Source organism: Dipodomys spectabilis, unplaced genomic scaffold (assembly GCF_019054845.1).
Source record: "Dipodomys spectabilis isolate Male_0828 unplaced genomic scaffold, ASM1905484v1 ptg000411l, whole genome shotgun sequence".
Classification (NCBI taxonomy): domain Eukaryota; kingdom Metazoa; phylum Chordata; class Mammalia; order Rodentia; family Heteromyidae; genus Dipodomys; species Dipodomys spectabilis.
This window is the reverse complement of record NW_024871088.1, coordinates 714,066-718,965: the sequence shown is the minus strand read 5'-3', so window position 1 is coordinate 718,965 and position 4,900 is coordinate 714,066.

The following is a 4,900-nucleotide window of genomic DNA, read 5'->3' as shown; positions in this document are numbered from 1 at the left end:
GGCAGGGGGGGCCCGGGAAGGCGGGGAGGGGCAAGGGTGGGAGCTGGCCCTCGTGGCAGGTAATCCCTGGAGAGTTGGCTGACCACCAGCTCTGGGCTTGACTGTGTTGTCTCCTAGGCTGAGCCCTTCTCCCTTGGGGTCCAGACTCAGGGTTGGGGGTCTGGATTTTTGGGCTCCGCACCCAAGCTTTAGGCAATGAATAATAAGGTTTGCAGGCAGGCCACAGAAGGATTTGAACTGAATAGCCGACCTTTTCAGTCTCCCCAGCTCTGCCTGGAGATTTAGCAGGGGAGGGGAGAATTAGCACCCCACCCTATCCCCCAACCTCTGGCCCATACCCTGTGGGCCTCCGGTCCGTGTATTATAGTATATTTCTCTGTGGAAAATGTCACGTTTAGTCACCTTGCAGCCACTAGCCTGGACCCATTGTTTTGCCCCGCCCCCCACCCCGTCTCTTCTCCCAAGCGCCCTTGGATTTCTCCTTTCTGAGAACAGCACCACCCGTTCCTCTATTGTAGAGTAACCCCGTGACTCAATATTACCATAGTGCGATGTTGTTTTGTGCTATTTTGAACAATTAAAAGACTTTTTTTGAAGTAAACTCGTCTCACTGTCAGGGAGGACCTGCCCAAGGCTCATATGTGGGTAACTTCCTGGTTGCCCTTAGAAAATCCTGAAACAAATCAGCGGCCCACCTCTGTTAGTCTGAGGGCCTTAAGAGGCTGACGCCTGCAGGATTGCAAGCCAGCCAGCCAGGGCAGCAAAGTGTAAGACTGGCATCTCCAGGTAACCAGGCTGGTGGGTGGCTCATGTGGTAAGCAAGGAAGCCAACGGGAACAAGAGGCTGAGTTCAAGTCTCTGCCCCTGCACACAAGGAAAAAGAAGGTGAAGGTTTTTTCTTCCTTTTAATTTCTATGTAGCAATACAAAGGGGTTTCAAATTGGATTGTGAAGTACAAGTATCATTATTATAAAGGTGATGTACAGAATGGTTACTGTTTTGTAAGTCAGGTAATGAGTATATTTTATTTTTTGTTGGTCATGGGGCTTGAACTCGGCTTGGGCACTGTCCCTAAGCTCTTCAGCACAAGGTGAGCACTCTCCCACTTGAGCCACAGTGCCACTTCTGGTTTTCTGGTGGTTCATTGGAGATAAGAGTCTCAGGACTTTCCTGCCTGGGCTGGCTTTGAACCACAGTCCTCAGGTCTCAGCCTCCTAAGTAGCTAGGATGACAGGCATGAGCCACTGGTGCCGGGTATGAGTACATTTCTTTTTGGACAATGTTACCCCTTCTTTGTCTCCCTGTTTTTCCCTTTGGTCCCTCCCACAAGTTGGATGGTTCATTTTCCCCATAGTGTTTTCTGCATCTGTTAACCTTCTGTCCCTCCAAAAACATTGGGGGCTCTTGGGCTAGGACCCCCAGGATGGCATTTCAGTGATGCCCAGGGGCCTCTGGTGCACCTGCTGCTGACTGCCTTGGGAACCATATCACCTTCCTGCTCCTTCCCCGCTAGAGGGCAGGGCACTGGGTGGAGCACTGCCAGATCATCTGAGCAGCCAGTTTCCTTGGGTGGGTTAGGGGAGAAGCAGCTGGTATGCTTTCCACCCACAACAAGCTCAGGGGCTTCCTCCTGGTAGGGGCTACAAGAGTGAGCCCTCTTCCGCTTTTTTTCTTTCCTTTTTTTTGGGGGGGGGGGGGGCTGGTTGTGGGGCCTGAACTGGGCCTGGGTGCTGTCCCTCAGCTCTTCAGCTCAAGGCTAGCACTCTACCACTTGAGCCACAGCACCACTTCAGGCTTTTTTCTTTTTTGCTTATGTGGTGCTGGGGAATAGAACCCAGGGCCTCATACGTTGCAAGGCAAGGGCTCTACCACTGAGCCACCTTCCCAGCCCCTTTCCTTTTTTTTTTTTTTTGGGTCCGGTCGTGGGGCCTGAACTCTGGACCTGGGCGCTGTTCCTCAGCTCTTCAGCTCAAGGCTAGCGCTCTACCACTTGAGCCACAGCACCACTTCCAACTTTTTCTTTTTGCTTATGTGGTGCTGAGGAATGGAACCCAGGGCCTCAGGCATGCAAGGCAAGCGCTCTACCACTGAGCCACCTTCCCAGCTCCTTTTTTTTTTTATGGTCAGTTATGAACTCAGGTCAGCTTGAACTCAGGGCCTGGGTGCTGTCCCTGAGCTTCTGTAGCTCAAGGCTAGCCTTCTACCACTTAAGCCACAGCTCCACTAACGGGTTTTTCCGAGCAGTTTCTTGGAGATGAGTCTCACAGATTTTCCTGCTCTGGCTGGCTTTGAACTGGGATCCTCAGATCTCTGCCTCTTGAGTAGCTAGGATTACAGGCATGAGCCAGCTTTTGCTGTTTTCTCTTGAGCAAGACTGAGCCATACTGATAGCTCAGCCCCTGGAAGGAGCAGCACAGCCAGGATCCAATGGACTGAGTGCTGGGCAAAGTGTGCAGCAAGCAGGCCAAGAGCGCCTGGGGGACAAGGAGCCCAAGACTGTCCAGGGTCAGCCCGAGCATGCAGGTCCCGGTGCCAGGCTAGTTAAGGAGAGCAACCTGGCCCCTCCCCTCAGGTCTGTTGTAAGGGTGTGAGGGGCATGCTTCCCTCCACACACCACCACTCTGCTACCAAGGGCTGCCTTTGTCGCCCCTCCCACACTACTGTGCTTTCCCGCACGTGCTGGTGGCTGGAAGAAGGTCCAGTAGCATGGCTTCCCTGCAAGCCTTGTGTCCTTCCACCTAGCCTGCTGGTCTTTACACCACAGGCCTTGGCCATTTCCTATCATAGGAACTCCGACCTGCCTCAGATGGAACCCAGGACCTGGTATCTCCCCAGGAGACCTACAACCTCTAGGGCTCTGGTTTGGCCAGGTACCTGTGGAGCACGAAGATTGGGAAACATTTCAGCCACCCCGTCCGTAGGGGTATGGAGACAGATGAGATACTGTCCTTTCCAGCTGGGCACTGGTACCTCATGCCTGTAATCCTATTGAGGAGACAGATTTGAAGATGGAGGTTCAAAGCCAACCTGAACAGGAAAGTCCATGAGATTCTTGTCTCCACTTAACCACCAAAACACCAGAAGTAGAGCTGTGGCTCTAATGGTAGAGTGCTAACATTGAACAAAAGGGCTGTCCCTTTTTTCCATTAAACCACCAGAAAACTGGAAGTGGCATTGTGGCTCAAGCAGTACAATATTGGCCTTGAGCTGAAGAGCTGAGGGACAGTGCCCAGGCCCACTGGGTGTCAGTGGCTCATGCCTGTAATCCTAGGTACTCAGGAGGTTGAGATCTGAGGATCGAGGTTCAAAGCCAGCCCAGGTAGTAAAGTCCATGAGACTCATTTCCAATAAACCACCAGAAGTGGCACTGTGGCTCAAGTGGTAGAGCGCTCGCCTTCAGCTGAAGAGCTGAGGGACAACGTCCAGACTCAGAGTTCAAGCCCCAAGACCGACAAAAGAAAAAAAAAAAAGGGCTGTCCCAGCGGCTCACATCTGTAATCCTACTCAGGAAGCTAAGATTGGAGGATCGCAGCTCGAAACCAGCTGGCACAAGAAAGTCCATGAGACATTATCTCCACTACACTACTCAAAAAACCAGAAGTAGGGCTGTGGCTCAAGTGGTAGAGCACTAACCTTGAGCAAAAAGAGCTCAGGGACAGCACTTGGGCCCTTAGTTCTAGCCCAGGACTGGCATACCAAAAAAAAAAAAAAAAGAGCTGGGCTCCAGTGGCTCATGCCCATAATACTAGCTACTCAAGAGGCTGAGATCTGAGGATCGTGGTCCAAAGCCAGCTCGGGCAGGAAAGTCCATGAGACTCTTAGTTCCATTAAACCACCAGAAAACTGGAAGTGGCATTGTGGCTCAAGTGGTACAGTACTGGCCCTGAGCTGAAGAAATGAAGGACAGTGCCCAGGCCCAGAGTTCAAGCCCCATGCATGACTAACAAAAAAAAAAGAAGAGAGAGGAAGAAAGAAAAGAATGAAGGTAGGAAGGAGAAAAGAAAGGAGCATGGTGCAGCTGGAGTGAAGAGGCCAGAACCGGAGAGGCCTGTTCAGATCTGTCAGATGCAGACACTTAGCTTGGGAGGGGTTCAAAGGTTCTTCACGTCCTAGTCTGTGGCCAGCACCTGTGGGGCCACCTGTCCTCGCATTCACTGCACCCACCTGCGTCACAGGAATGACAGGATCACACACGGAGTGTCTCTGCTACTGGTCTTGCAATACCAGGCTTGAGTCTGAGCACAGCCCTTCTCAGCCTCCGGGAAGAAAGGAGAAGAGGGACTTCCGAGTCTCTACCTTTGGACTGGATTCGGTTCCCTGGACGCAGGACTACCCCCCAGGAACATGCCAAAGCTTACCCTTGGTGTGAGGGAAGCAGTTTGTGCACGGGAGGCAGGGGAGAGGCAGGACATGGACTGAGGCAGCATTAGTAATGACACACCTGTGAGCCAGGGGACCTGAAGCATGAGTTAAGCCAAGAGTGGACATGGACACGGCAGGCCTGCCAGCCCCAGGGACATCACAAAGGCAAACTGGTGGTGGTGGGGGACAGCCCACAGCATGAGCCAAGCCATCTGGAAGGAGGTAGCCATCATGATACGATGCCCCAGCACAGGGCCAGGTCCTGGAACCTCTGTGCTGATCCTCTTCCAGAACTATATCAACAAGGCACAAAGACCTAGTGATGCCCCTGGGCATAACCTTCCAGAAGTTATCCTAGCTCCCCAAGCCACTCTAGGAGCCTAAGGACCTCAGACATTTTGGTTCCTGAAACACCTTCTGCATATAATTGTACTAAGTAGGGAAGGTCCTGGCAGGTAGTGACAATGGGGGTAGGTTCAATGTGGTTACCCTGTCTCAAAGATTCTGAAGGGATTATTACACCGTCATGGAGCTACCT